General features: G+C 41.6%; 2 long non-coding RNA genes across 3 annotated transcripts in view; one reads left to right on the forward strand and one right to left on the reverse strand.

The window, feature by feature from the left end:
- Positions 1–15,908, reverse strand: part of LOC134731261 (uncharacterized) — a 185,429-nt gene that overhangs the window by 29,579 nt on the left and 139,942 nt on the right. The gene's annotated exons all lie outside the window — the stretch shown is intronic.
- Positions 2,799–15,908, forward strand: part of LOC134731262 (uncharacterized) — a 33,478-nt gene continuing 20,368 nt past the window's right edge. Inside the window, exons 1-2 of the long non-coding RNA XR_010113500.1 lie at positions 2,799–4,208; positions 10,605–10,673. This is a non-coding gene — a long non-coding RNA (uncharacterized LOC134731262). The remainder of the gene's footprint in view (positions 4,209–10,604; positions 10,674–15,908) is intronic.

Consider the following 15,908-nt stretch of genomic DNA (forward strand, 5'->3'; position numbering starts at 1 on the left):
ATTTTCTACTCTCCAGATAGATGGTGGGAAGGGGCCCTTTGCCAGCCATAAACATGTGTTTTAATCTCTAGTCCTTTTTGGCATGTGTTGCTGACCTACTTGCCTCAACTCCCTACCCTGTTCCCCTCCCCTTCAGCCAAATAAGAAGTGAATAAAGCAACAACATGGGAGAACCATTGTTCTTCAGACATGTACCAAAAGGGGGCACCGCTAAAATTATCTAGGCAACTTGGATCCCAGGCTCCCTTTGGAGAGGAAAGCTTTTGGGATATGTGCCATGATGATTTATTACAGGTGGCAAAGATACTTGTTATATAACACACCGCTGACATTTCTGCATCCCTGTTTTGCAGTAATGCTAAAGGCCAGCACATTCCAATCAACCTAGCCTGGGCTTGGGTGTTTCTTGATCTCCTCAGCTACCCATGTTCTGTTTACTCTCTAGGTGGCCAATCTAATCTACTTTATTTTGCATCTCATAATTTTATTGTCAGATGCAACCTTGTTCTGAAGTCTGGGGCTGTCCTATGAATCTTTTCCAGTTTCCCCACGATAGTTCATTGATTCATTTACCCAATAAATATGTATTTGTAATTTCCATGTGAGGTGTTCTGTGTTCAAGAATGAATAAGACAGGCTGGGTGTGGTGGCTCACATCTGTAATCCCAGCACTTTGGGAGGCTGAGGTGGGTGGATCACCTGAGGTCAGGAGTTCGAGACTAGCCTGGCCAACATGGTGAAACCCCGTCTCTACTAAAAATACAAAAATTAGCTGGGTGTGGTCATGCATGCCTGTAATCCCAGCTACTCGGGAGGCTGAGGCAGGAGAATCACTTGAACCTGGGAGGTGGAGGTTGCCGTCAGCTGAGTTCGCACCATCACACTCCAGCCTGGGGGACAAGAGTGAGACTTTTTCTCAAAAAAAAAAAAAAAAAAAAAAAAAAGAATGAATAAGACAGATACATCCCCTTCTTGCCTTTGGAGTGTCTTGTCTAACCTGGGAAATGATCTTTGAACAAAAAATTGTGAATGTGACTAGTGTCATGCTGATATTTAGGGAGCTTTAGCAACAAATTAGAAGAGACCTAACCTAGACTGCATATGAATCAAGAAAGGCATCCCTAACAAAGTGCCATTTAACATGAGACCTGAAGGGAAAGAATGAGCAAGGAAATGATTTCAGGTACTGAGGAATAACACATGTGAAAGTTCTGGAGTAGAAAGGTGTATGGCGTGTTTCAAAAAATAGAAGACCAGTGTGGCTAGAGCATAATCAAAGGCCATATGAATTTGGCATTTTATGTACCTGGCAATGTTCAAAGCAGTTTAATTTAGTTAACCTTCATAACAAGTCTATGATGAGAAAACTGAGAACTCAGAGAAGTTAAGTAACTTGCCCAAGGTCACAGAGCTAGGAAATTCCACATCTGGGCTGTGAGCCAAGACAATCTAGTTCCAACCCTGTCCTCTGAATGCAGCACTGAACTGCAGAGAGAGCAAAAGGACAGCAGATGAGGACCACATCACACAAATCAGAAAAAGAAGAGGAGGCCGGGCGCAGTGGCTCACGCCTGTAATCCCAGCACTTTGGGAGGCCGAGGCAGGCGGATCACGAGGTCAGGAGATCGAGACCATCCTGGCTAACACGGTGAAACCCTGTCTCTACTAAAAATACAAAAAATTAGCTGGGCTTGGTGGTGGGCGCCTGTAGTCCCAGCTACTCGGGAGGCTGAGGCAGGAGAATGGCATGAACCCGGGAGGCGGAGCTTGCAGTGAGCTGAGATAGCGCCACTGCAGTCCGGCCTGGGGGAAAGAGCGAGACTCCATCTCAAAAAAAAGAAAAAAGAAAAAGAAGAGGAAAATCATTTAAGTAAAACATCTTGGACAGCACTGAAAGGGAAATATAGCATCCAAGTCTTTTAAATACTGACTTCCTTTTCTTTCCTCAAATGGAAAATTAGAGGAACCCACTGAGAGACTCGCTGTAGGCTAGGCACTGTGAGAAAAACAAGAAGCAGTCAAATTCATCCTCAACAGGTTAGTAAGGTCTACATAACTTCAAAGGACACAAGAGGTTAGTGTGTGATAGACAGCCGAAGGATTCATGGAGCAGGCTGCACTTGAAGTGGCCCTTATAGGGATAATTAAGATACAGCCTGGTGGAAGCAACGGAATGGTTTTAAGTCCATTGTCTATCCCTTTTGCATTCTTTCTTTTTTTCAGCATATACTTGTTATGTACCTCCTACATGCCTGGTCCTCTGCTAGGAGTTGAGGGTAAAGCAGTGAATTGGACAAATAAAATAGAAACCAGTATCCACAAGGGCACAGTGATGGGTAAGTCTGTGATTGTGGGTGATATTGAAGAAGACAGTCTGGTTGGCGCCAAGGGCTGTGTTGAGAATAAATAGGGCTAAGCTTTAGGGGTGGGTGATGAGGGTAGAGGAGATAAAGCAATTGACTGCTCAGATTTCTAACTGTCAGAATCAAGAATGGGAATTTCCGGCCTGATACAGTGGGTCATACCTGTAATCCCAGCACTTTGGGAGGCTGAGATGGGAGGATCACTTGAATCTAGGGGTTTGAGATCAGCCCGAGCAAACACAGTAAGATTCCATCTTTAAAAAATAAAGAATGGGGATTTTTTTTGTGTCTTATAGATAATGGAAAACGATTGCTAGTTTTTGAGTTGGGAAAAAAGTAATTAAAAGAGTTTCTGGAATGATTTGCCTGGCATCTGTGTGCAGGCTGTGCTAAACATAAGTATTAGTACGTGTTAAGCCAGGTAGAAGGAGGCTCAAGGAACAGAAAAGTAGGGTGAAATATTATTTACTCTTCTCACTTGTCCTGAATATGCTTTAAAATGAAAATGCTATGGATTAATAGGTTCTGTCATTCTTGAAGATTAAGATCCAACTAGTTTCTCTTGATTTCTAAAAGTAGACAGGATTTCTGGCTGATAGCATGAACTAGTTTTATTAACCAAAAACTGCCTTCAACTTGGCACCTCTTCAGCCAGAAACAAACATATTATTCACCCTGGACTGCCCTGAAAAGGGTAAGAGAAATGAATGTAATTTAAGAAGACCATCCTTAATTAAAGGAGCCACTTGGCAAATTCCAATGGCTGCCTTGTTTTGGCTGCATCTTTTTTTCCCCCTAAACTTTTCTCTTCTTTTTTCATTTTAGTACACTGTTCCCAATTGTCCTGTTGGAACCTTTACCACATTTGGGTTTTACCTGGTAAATTTTGATTTAATCTTTGGCGGACGCTGCTTCAGGTTGACTGTAATTCAGGGACTGGCATGTACGTTGTATCTTGGTGCCAGAGCATGTGGGGCAGCGGATGGCTCTGGAGCACTGAATGCACCCTGTTGTGTGGCTCCAAGTTCTCAGGATGCCTGTGCAGTGCCCTGGCATTTCACTGCAGCCAGAGGGGCAGCTGGGGTGGGTTTCTTTTTTTTTTCCTGGCATTTGCAATTTAGGACCTACCTTCTCTAAGTATCCTCGCTGAGTGGGTTTTTCTGCACTCCACATGTATATTTTCACATTTTGCTGATTGGTAATATTTAACGTGTGGGTAGAAGTGCTGTGGCGATGAGTGCTTCCTATAGTCAGACAAATCAAAGCAAGAATGATTGTGCCATTTTAGTGAACCAATTGCTTTGTCCATTCTACCTCTTGCAGAGCTAAGAGGATGCAGTGCGTGCACGCGTGCACACACACACGCAAACACACGCTCTGTGCTTTGCCCTCAAGGATTTTTTTTTTATAGCACACCAGAGCTCTGGAATTGGCAGGGACTTTATAAATGATAAAATTTATCCCCATTCTTTATAGACAAGGAAATTGAGACCTAGACAGGAAAGAGGCATGGATGCCAAATGCCACAGAGCGAGCAGGGGGTGCAGAGATTAGAGTACAGATTCATGCTGTGGCCTAGGGTTCTCTGTATACTTCACCACCTAAAATTACCACACTTTTAAAAAGGAGGAAACCTGGACTTGCAAGATTGATAACTTGTAGTGTTGTATTTTAAAAGCAATGAATTTAGAAGAGTTTCACATATATATTTCTTTTTTTTTTTGTTGAGTCTCACTGTGTTGTCCAGGTTGGAGGGCAGTGGTGTGATCATAGCTCACTGCAACCTAGACCACCCAGGCTCAAGCGATCCTCCCACTTCAGCCTCCTGAGTAGCTGGGACGACAGGTGCGTGCCACCCTGCCTGGTTAATTTTTATTTTTATTTGTAGAGACGAGGTCTTGTGATGTTGCCCAGGATGGTCTTGAACTCCTGGGTCCAAGAAATACTCCCACCTTGGCCTCCCAATGTGCTGCGATTATAGGCATTAGCCGTTGCACCCGGCCCTTAGAAAGGTCTTGAACTCAGGTCTCTGGACTACCAAACCAGAATCATCTTATGGGAGTGGCATGTGGGTGGTGTTTAGATGTGCTTGGAAAAGCAGTGGTGGAAAGAAAACCATTCAAATATTCTCCAAGCACCATACTCTGAGTCCTGAACCCCTTCAAGCCCTGACCTCACCATCCCCAGGAATTCTGCTGGCTGTATTTTTCTTAAACATTTTAAGAGACTGCAGACATCATGGCTCAGGGTCTGTTGAGATAGACTGCTGAATAGATATTCTGACACAGCCCTTCTGGTTATGGTAGTGATCATTCCCCTGGTACCATGTTGCCATGGTCAGAGTGCATTGCAAGAGAAGGGTTGTCTTGAACCTGCAGCCTCCATCCCTCTCATTTGCAGAAGCCCCACTGCCTCGAAGAAAGAACTGCCCAGGGCCGCCCACTCTAGCACCTTGTTCTCATCTGTCTTCCCTTGACAACAATCCGTATGCTGAAATAGTCTTTCCCATCTACTCTTAGTGCCCCTTCTTCCAGCTAAACTGCCCTGTTTTGAGTTTCAGTGCTGTCAGCTGCTTTCCGTGGTGATGGTCAGGAGTCTCACTCATTAGTCTATTTGAGGACACTTTCGTTAACATGGAGAATGCATGTCTTTTGGCATTTCAGACTCGTTGGCTTAAATAACAGAAATTAATATTCTTAGTTCTGGGTGCTGGAAGTTCAAGATCAAGGTGCCAGCTCTTGAACTTCCAGCACAGTTCTCCTGAGGCGTCTCTTCTTGGTGTGCAAACAGCCACCTTTTTGCTATGTCCTTACATGGCCTTTTCTCTGTGCATACGCATTCCTGATGTCTGTCTTATAATAAGGACATGGGTCATATTGGATTAGGGCCCCACTCATATGACCTCATTTAACCTTAATCACCTCCTTAAAGGCCATGTCTTCAAACACAGTTATATTGGGGATTAGGGCTTCAAGATATGAATTGGAGGGGGGCATAATTCAGTCCTTAACACCACCATAGATGGTTTTTCTCTAATAAACATATCTGCAGTCTTATCACAGAGGAGTAACTCTCCATTAGCACTTCCACAGCAAATGAGGGAGGTGTTTTGGACAGAGGCTGCTACTCCTTAATTCACATCTGTTAGGCTGCCTACAAATAAAGCTAGATATGAACAACTAAAGATTTTTGTTCCAAGTCTACATGGATGGTTAAGTACGTAATAAAATTTCCAGGATTATAACTCCTGAAGCAGCCCGGATGGCACTTTCGGTAGGTCCAGGGAGTTACCAAAGTAATGTGCCTGTATTCCTTGGGAGCCAGTTTCATTTTATTTGACAACTTAAGTTTCCATTTTAAATATTTAATTTTAGAAAGTCGGAAGATGTATATGGATATCTATTTTGTAAGTGTGTGTGTATACTGTATATCATGTATGTAAGAAAAAACTTTCTTCTACCATGAGCTTTAAGAATTTTCTAGAAGGCTTACAGACTAGATCAGGTGCTGGAGAAAAAGGTCATGCCAGTTAGAGGCTTACATGTGGACTGCGAGGCCATGTTACTGTGACATTGAGCTGGACACCTCTGTAAGGGACTGTTTAACATCAATAATATCTAACATATAATGAACAATTACTTTGACCAGTCCCCACTATAACTCTCTATGGGGTGTTACATTCTCCCCATTTTACAGAGAGAAAACTGAGGCATTTAGAAGTGACTTGCTCAAGGTCACAAGACTAGTCAGTGGGAAGGTGTGCCTGTCTGATATCAAAATCCAGACACATTTGCATCTACTTGAAGAGACAAAGCACAAACACCAGAAATAAAGACCAGAGAGTTAACCTGTGTAGTTGACTCAATGATGTTCTATTTAAAGGAACACCGGGTGATCAGTGTGAGGATAAGTTGTTGGAGAAAGTCCTGTAAAAAAGATATTACCGGAACCAAGCTTTGAAATACAGGTGGAATTTAAAGAGGAACAGTGGTGGGGAAAAGAGCATCTTCAGAACTGGAAGTAGAAATGGCAAATTGAGGGCAGGAAAGAGAAAAAAACTGGCATGCCTTTATCTGAGGGTTTAGAAGCAAAGAATGAACAGGGAGTGTGCACTCCTATTTGTTAAGATTGGCACTGGACTCAATTCAGCATGGGTAGGATTTAGAGCTGGTAAACTTTCATAGATGGTGGTTCACCCGGATCCTAGAAGTAAACTCTTGGATCAACTGGTAAGAATTTTTATATTGAAACTATAGTAATTGTAAATAGCCACCGGCCTTTCTGTCTACTGAAAATAGGAATTAAGTGACAAGAAAGTGAAAGAGAAAATCGACTCTTGCATTTTGTAACTTTGCCCTCGCTTGGGTCCAGAAGGACTTGTAGGGAAGTGTTCTTATTTACGGGGGAGCCACAGTCTGAGTGAAAGTGTGAGTCAGGCAGAAAACACCTTGTACACAAGCAAACATCTTATGTTCTCACTGAAACACGTTTAATATTGTCAGTTCAGACTTTGAGACTGCTTTTATACATCTCAAATTACCTTGAAATTATTTAACCCCCATTCATAAAATGAAAATGTATATGAATATGACCTAAGAATTAATTATTTTCCAACACAGTGTGTCCCCTTTCTTCGTGGGTTTACATGATCCACCATTTTAGTCACTTTACTGGAGATATCTGGTATGTTCTTGTATTAGTTAGAGTTCTCCAGAGAAATAACCAATGGGAGATAGGTAGATAGATATAGATAGATAGATATCAACAGATAGTAGATAGATAGACAAATAAATAGAAAGATAGAAGATAGATAAATGAGATAGAAAATAGATTAGATAGACAGAAGATGATAAATTAGATAGAAGATAGATAGACAGATTGATTGATTGATAGATAAAGAGAAGATTTATTACAGGAATTAGCTCACACCGTTATGATGGGTGAGAAGTCCCACAATATGCTGTCTACAAGCTGGAGAACCACAAGAGCCGATGGCATAAGCTGTGGAGTCCAAAGGCCTGAGAAACAGGATCTCTGCTATCTGAGGGGAGGAGAAGATGGACGGTTCAGCTTAAGAAGAGTGAGAGAAAATCCACTCCTCCATCTTTTTGTTCCGTTCAGGCCTCCGATGGATTGGAGAATGCCCACCCACATTGGTAAGGGCAGATCTTCCTCACTTGGTCCACTGATTCAAATGCTAATATTGTCTGGAAACAGCCTCACAGACACACCCAGAAATAATGTTTTACCCACTGCCTGGGCACTTCTTAGATCAGTCAAGTTGAAATAAAATGGATCCTCACAGTTTCTAACCAAAGACAGCTTTTTATCTGCTTCAGGACCTTTGTCTCTGTCCTCTCTGTCTAGATTTCTCTTCTCTTGGGAGATGAAGTGATAGGAGAGAATGAAGAACTTAGATGAAAACTTTTGTCATATGGTAATTGTGACCCCCAAAAATCATTTCACTGAGGTAGTATCAGAAGCACTGGGAGTGCCAGGCGAGGTGTCAGAGCCCTGGCATTGGAAAGTGGTTGACTCACAGGTTGGTTAAAAGAATCTACTGACAACAGTATAGGTTTGAAAAAGGAAAGTTTATCAGAAAGGAAGAATGCTGTGGAAGAGTGCAGTGGGGTGCCTCAGCCAGAGGACCCAGCGTTGACCTGGAGTTTTCCTTAGGGGTATTTATGGACCTTAAAGTGGGAACTTAGGGTTGTAAAATGAGTTTCTGCATGGCATTCCAGAGACATATAGAAATTTTAGTTACTTATAATGTTTTTTGGTGGAGGGAGTGGGAAGAAATCTGGAGTGAGATGCTTGCTTTGGATAATAGGGAAGTCTAATTATTGCTAATTTTCCCCAGATAAGGAGTTTTGCCTCTGCCTCCTCCCATGGCCTGTTTTGAGAGTCACCAGGTGGTCTTTGCTTCCTTCTAAATTCCTCAGATAAGGAGTTTTTGTCTCCAGGGTCTGTTCAATGGTCACCTGGTGATTTTTTTTTCTCCTCAGGGAGTAAGTTGCTGTTGGTAGTGAGAGCGCATTAGCGTTATTGTATTAGATGTGAGGAGGATGGACAAGCTGGGAGGGAATGCTGGATGGGAAGTTTCTAAAAATCCCAATCCCTAGGACAAATCTTCAAGGGCTGAGTGCTTAGAGATCGGTAGGCTTCGTGATGTTAGTAAGATAGAGTTGTGCAAAACCAGCATGTCCTCAACCTGCTGCTATTAAAATTAACACCAAAACCCAAATTATCCTAGCATCGTCTCCAGCAGACATTTTCTGAGCACCTCTCAATGTGCAAGAGAAGGGGAATATCAAGAAGGAAATCATAGTTCACTTTTGGAGGCTAGACCCAACTTGTGAAAAATTAACATACAAGACATGGCAATGTAGATTAAGTCCTAAACAAATCACACAAAACCCTGTGGTTCTCAAACTGTTTTGTGCATTAAAATCAACCATGAACTTGTGAAAGTACAGATCCTCAGGCCCTGTTCCTGGAAATTCTGCCTGGACCTTTGCATTTGGGTTTTTTGACAAGCTGGAGAACTGTTAGTGAAGACAATAATGAGAGAGACAGGAGGATTACTGTAGGCTGGGAGTCAGGGACTCTCCCAGCACTAAGTACAGAGATAGAAGAGGCAAGTCATGGAGCTAAGGGTATTTCTATGGGTAGACAAATGGGGTGGAGGGAGGAGGTGGTATCCATGGGGTACATGCTTAGATGGTCTGTAGATTATTTCCATCCTGTGAGAGCAGGAAGATAAGAACGATTACATTCAAACAAGGGCCCTGATGGAGAAGGTGATGAGTTAAAGAGCAAAATGGCAGGTGGAGAAAAGTGGATGCTGGATCTTCAGTTGGGCAATCGGCTAATCAGGCCCCTCAGGAGAAAGAAAGAGCGGTGGGCGTGTTTGTGTTCCTTCCCTCTCCCTGTCTGCTCAGTAAAGTGAACAGATTTCTAGCACAATGCAGGGTTCACTTTAAACAAAACACTAAGATTAGCCAATCCACTTACCTCCCCCGAAGGAGATCATTCACCCAGAGGAAGCCTGACAAATGATCGTGTAAAATACTATGCTTTTAGAAGGTTCCTTATATCTCTCAGAGAGTCAATATAGTCCATTATGTCAGTTCCCATCCACTGGCTTCTTTCTCAGCTACTTATATTTCCATTTAATTGAAGATTAGGCAGAGCTCACCAAGGCCCAGAAAATTAAAGTTATCGGAGACTCGTTAGTTATCTCTTTTTAAGACCATCTATCTTTTTCATTCCACTCACTCTGGACCTGGCGATTTGTCTGTTGCTTCTCACTTCCTTCTGGCCCCTTCCAGTGTGAGATCCTGCCTTGATCCAATGTTTCCACTTCTGTTCTTTTGACAGTATCTTTTCCTCCACTGGCTTTCTTTCCTGTTTCTCTTTTTTGGGGGGGTGGGGAAAGGACATAGGGATTGGAGGTGGGGAAAGAGCTGGCCTGTTCTGCTTCTCTGGCACTCTCTTCCTTCACTTTTTTCTCTTATACCGTCGTGTTTATAGTTTATACTCCACACACCCTTGTCATTCTAATCTTCATTAAACACCACTTGCAGAATTATAGGAGAGATGAGACAGATGAATATTGACACAGACATAAGCCAACAGTGACTTGAAAGATAAAGTTGGAGAGTGAGAAGAGACACTGGGGAGAAAGGGGAGAAAGAAAGAGGATGACAAAGGCCAGTATGATAATAATAATAATAATTACTATGTATTAAGTACCTGATATGCATCATGCAGTGTGATAGCATAAGTCACTTAATCTTCACAATGCTCCTTTGATTCTCTGTTTTTTCCTTATTTTTGAAATAAGTGTGATAAGACTCAAAGTTTACCCTTATTTCTCAAGGTCGTACTGCTGGGATAAAGGGCAACTGGAATTCAAGCTCAGTCTGTTTTTCTCCTCTACATCTTGGAGAAGTAGGCAGGCAACTGATTTTAGATTTAAGCTCAAGATATATTTTTAAAAGAAAGTTCCCTAGATGCAAGTATTTGAACGTGTAGATAATTTAAACATCCATATACACTTCGTATTTTAACAACACACTTTTGAACTGCACAAGTTCACTTACATGTGGACTTTTTTCAATGTAAGTTATATTCAGTGTGCTTGCCTCTCCTGCCCTTCCTTCCATGTCCTCCACCTCCTGTGCTTCGGCCACTCTTAAGACAGCAAGACCAACCCCAACTCTTCCTCTTCCTCCTCAGCCTACTCAGCATGAAACTATGAGTACAAAAACCTTTATGATGACCTACCTCCACTTGGATCAATGAAGAGTAAGTACATTTTTTCTTCCTTATGACTTTCTTAATAACATTTTTCCTTAGCTTACTTTAATTGTAAGAATACAGTATATAATACATATAACATACAAAATATGTGTTAATCGGCTATTTATGTGATCAGTAAGGCTTCCATTCGGCAGCAGGCTATTAGTAGTTGAGTTTTGAGGGAGTCAAAATTACATGTTGGATTTTCGACGGAGCATTAGTGTTAGTGAGCCACACCAATTCCCATATTGTTCAAGGGTCAACTGTGCTCAAACATACACACATGCACAAATCCACAAATCAAGTGTAAGTTATTTATTTGGTTTGGTGATATTATTTCATCTTGTCTTACAATCTTTAGAGTTGGGAGGGACCACAGGATTCTTCAAGTCCAGTGTCATGAACCTCTGGTACACTCTCTACCTATGCTTAAGTATTTTCAAGAAAGGGGAACTCCTTACCACAAAGGCAGTCTGGTCCATTGTTGGACAGCTCAGATGTTTATATAATTATTTCTCCTACGATGCTGTGAGGATTATCTCAGAGTCGTCCAACTATTTTTGCCCTCTAAAGTTACGTAGAATACATCAAATCTTTCTTTTACAGGATAGCTCTTCACATGTGTATACAAGAATTCACACACACACACACAGCCTAAAGTCTCCTCTTCTCCAGCTAAGCACTTCTAGTTGTTGCAATTATGACTCATTTGACATAGTTTTCATCTTGTTTATTGTCCTCTTGACCAACATTGGTCATAAAACTGAGTGTAGAACTCAGTATATGGTCAGACCAGCACAACCTAAAGAGAGATGTTCCCCTCCTCTTACGGACACCAGGCTTTTGTTGAGACAGCCTAGTTTCCATCAATACTCTGAAAGCCAAGAAATATTCACAGGCAACTAAGACCTAAAGTTCTTCAATTTAAGTTCAGGACTTTAAAAGTATCCCTGTTTAAATTTAATCTTTTTAGCTTGGCCCTCCTACTGTGTTGCCAAGATCTTTCTAGATTCTTCTAGACTGTGATTCTTTCCCACCAGCTATCCTCCCTGGCTTTGTATCATCTACAGTTTGTAACCATATTTTGATTTTTGTTCATAATATATTGTTAAATGTAAATAAGTTAAAAACTGTATTATGGTGTGAACTTGTTTATTTAAAATGACAATTATTTGAACAAAAATGATTCTAAATAGACATATACCAAAATAGTAACAGTCCTTATCTCTGAGATATTGAATAACTTACGATTTATAATTTAGATATTAAAATTTTTTTAAATTTTGGCTGTATGTAGTTTTCTGATTTAATAAATGGCTTTGGTGATTTTACATATTAATATGCCCAAATCAAAATCTGTCATTTGAAAAGAAATTTTTCTACCTGAAAAGTCTGGTTTATTCCATATATTTTGTTTTGTATCTGTAGTATCTTTGTTTTTTTCCTAATTGCCATGAATTTCTGGACTCCTGCATTTGATTCAAAGCTCCTTGAAGACAGGGAACTGTGCTTTCATTATCCCTCATGGCAGCTGGCACTGTGCTGAATTGATTGCTTCGCTTTTAAATTAACTTGTCCTTCATGCAGCACTGAATTCATGGCCTTTGTCTGACTTGATCTCTTGTTTATATCAATACCTTAAAATGATGGGTACATGATGTTTCATCTGTGATCTGCACTTAAACAAATTAAGCGAATTCATTTACTGGTGAGTAATTATTCACTGTGTTAACAAATCTATTTACCCAATTGAAAGAAGTGAAATGAAGACTCTTAACATCATTCCCACTCTGAGACATGGGTTATGGATCAGAGTGGAAGAGGAGGAAGATTTAGAAGCTGGAGTTAAAAACTGGTTGGAGCCTGCTAGTCTCATCTGAGAGCTCTCTGCCTAGCCCAAGTCCAGGTGTGGGCTTTCTCTCCTGGGGCCAGTCCTAGAGAGGAGGATGGGGTGGAGGGAGGGACAGAGTAGGTGGAAGCGATCTAAGGATGTTAACTGGAGCTAGATTCTCCAGCTTTCTAGTGCCATGCGCCTTTCACCAGCCTTCCTATGCCTTAGTCTACTATAAAGGACAGAGACCTGGGTCCCATCTATGCAGGTCCAAGTGACAGGGCAACTGCTTTCCCTATGCAGCTGAGGCTGAGTCTGGAAGAAAAAGGTCATTTTGATAGTTACTATCCCTCCCTTTGGCGGTCCCACCTGAGTTCTAGGTGAGACTGCCAGGGCTCTAATTAAACCAGAACCAGAGCTCTTATCTTGTCCTTAAGTTCTGCCTGTGTTACCAAGTGGTAGCAAAAGATAATGTCCTCTGCTATGGCCCATTGTGGATGTACAGCATGATTTAGATTTAGATTTAAGTGAAGCGAACTTAAGAAATTAGTGACTCCTGATAACAAATCTCTACATATATGACATCATGAAGAAACCATTTCTTTGAAAATTTTAAAAAGAATGTGACCTAAACATTAATCTGCAGGGAACTAGCAGATGAATGATAATCTATTCACGCATCCATCCAACACAGGAAAAGCTATGGAGTCACAGCTTGAAAGAAGGTGTGATGGTCAGAAGTGTCTGTTCTACATAGTATTCCAAGGACATTTGCTACACGAATGGGGGATATCCAATTCCAAGGCTATCAGGTCAATAGTGGCAAGATTAATTGCTTTATCCTTTAGGACAAGCTTGTCCAACCCACAGCCCATGGACCACATGCAGCCCAGGATGGCTTTGAATGCAGCCCAACACAAAGTCATAAACTTTCTTAAAACATTATGTGTTTCTTTTGTGATTTTTTTTCTCATCAGCTATTGTTAGTGTATTTTATGTATGGCCCAAGACAATTCTTCTTCCAGTGTGGCCCAGGGAAGACAAAAGATTGGACACTCCTGCTCTAGGGCATAGGTCAACACCAAAGACCCTTGTGACCATACCCCAGCACCCAGCTCCACTCACCTGAGGATGTGACATGGGACAGAATGAGAAGGAGGGAGGCAATACCCATGAAAAATCCTACAGCTCAAGATTCTTATTCTGATAGTGTTTAACTCCCAATGTGAACTTGAAAAGTCAGTTATACTAGGTCTCAGCATATCCATCTGTGTAGAATGGGATTGCCTTTACATCAGAATGTTAAAAGGCCTAGAGAGAAGGCTCTGGGAAGAGGGATCTGTTTGGGAAAGAGCTGAGTTCTGCTTGTGTTGTAGCTTTTCTGCAGTTATTACTCACCATGGTATCCCTAGAACTTAGCAGAGTGAATGGCACTTAGTAGGCACTCAGTATGCATCAAATTTTTTAAAAAACGAACGGATTGAGGCTTCTGCACTCATTCAATCTCTCAAAGGCCATGTAAGAGTTTTTCAAAGCTGGGAGAATAACTATATTTCTTTTGTGCCTCCCAACTTTCTTTCCCAGCACTTAGTTTACAAACATCTTGGCTTGGGCCAAAGTCTGTAACACATCCTTTGCCTGTCCCACTTCTCTGCAGTTGGCTGTGAAGTGGGAGTTGTGTGTGGTTGGCTTAAGACCCTGAGTCATACCCAGGGTCCATGGTGAGCAGTGGCATGGACAGTCACCCAGGCACTGGCCTTATATACTCGGGAAGCTCATGCCTTTTTCCACAGAGCTCAGAAGTGAATGATTAGATGAATGAGTCAATGAAAGAATCAATATTATTCTTACTGAGAAAATACACGCTTGCTTATGACAACTTTGGTAAAGGATTCTAAGACTTTTCTGTTACTAAAACATTCTCTGCCATGCCCTCCTACTGCCTGTGATCACAATAGAAGAAAGGAACCATTGAATGACAAAATCCTATGAGATGTTGATTTTAGATGGCAAAAGATTGGAGAAAGTTATTCTAGGTGGGAAAAACAACAACAACAAAGGCGTAAAGGTAAGGAAAGGACATGTTTGTGTGAAGGATAGGAGACCAGTTTGACTGAAGCCCTTAGTGTGGTTGGAAACCATAAGAAGAAAGGTTGTATAGGGAATGACGTTGATTGATGGAGGATCTTCAACATTAGAAATTCAGGATATGCCGTTTACTTTTGTATCTTCAGTGCTTTGCCCAGAACATGACAGAATAGGAGCTTCATAAATGTTTACTGAATGAGTGAATGAATAACTGAGTGGATGGATGAATAAATGGATAAATGAGTAAATTTAATGGGAGAGAACATGTTTAAGCTGAAACCAGTGAGCCTGGAAGAATGGGAAGGAGAGAAATGGGAAGTTTAGGCACAGTAAGTTGAGACAATGGTAGAATCTTTGCATAGAAATTTCCCATAGGAAGCTATTTGGAATTAAGAAGAGAGCATAGAGTTCCTAGGTTTGGAAATGTGTGAATCATTATTGCAATGGTAGTTGAAACCATGAGCCTGGATAAACTCTTGAGGGCAGTTAATGTAAAAGCTGAAGAGCAGAAAGAAAGGACTGAGCAGGGGTTTACACTTTCAGCAGTGGTGGAAAAATAAGTTAGAGGAGAAACCACAGAGTTTGGGAAACCAGGAAAACAGTGTCAAAGAAAGAATTCTAGATAGAGAAATATTTTTTTTTAAAGAAGTTTGAAGGGTGACTGTGAAACAAGGTGGCAAAGCTCAGAGGCTGAGTTTGTGGAAAAGGATGTTTCCTAGATAATGGCAGACAGTAAAGGCAGGTAGAGGCAGGGTTGGCATCTGCTGGCAAACCAGCAGAATACAGGACATTGGCATCTGGGGCCGAGGAGATTGCTCTGAGTATGGGAAAGCATCTGCAAAGCTGAAGTTTGAAGCCCCATGCCTGGAATAGAAGTGTTCTTGGAGAAGCTGAACAGATGCAAAGAAATGAAGAAATGCAGAAGTAACTCATTCTTGGGGCAAAGATTATAAAGGAGGTTTAGGCCAGGCCTAAGAATCTCACATCTTAGCAATTCTTTCAAGCTGTATCACTCTCAGCTCTCATGCAGTATAAGCAGCCAAGTCAATTAACAGAGAGCTCAAGACACCATCTAGAAAGGAAATCACTAAAAACAATAAAAATTTAAAAATAGGAAGTCAGGATCTCTATTTGCTAGATCAATGGCTATAAAAATCTGAGGGAGACTGAAACCTCTTGGCTCCCGTTATCTTTTTCCTGGGATGGTGCTCCCTTTGGAGCAAGAGTAGCAGAGGCGGAGCCAAGGAGACGATGCCCTGGCCCTCTGCCAGCCTTGGATAGAGGTATGTTTTAAAAAGGGAGGAAAGAGACAGCTGACAGCC

Source organism: Pan paniscus, chromosome 9 (assembly GCF_029289425.2).
Source record: "Pan paniscus chromosome 9, NHGRI_mPanPan1-v2.0_pri, whole genome shotgun sequence".
Lineage (NCBI taxonomy): Eukaryota > Metazoa > Chordata > Mammalia > Primates > Hominidae > Pan > Pan paniscus.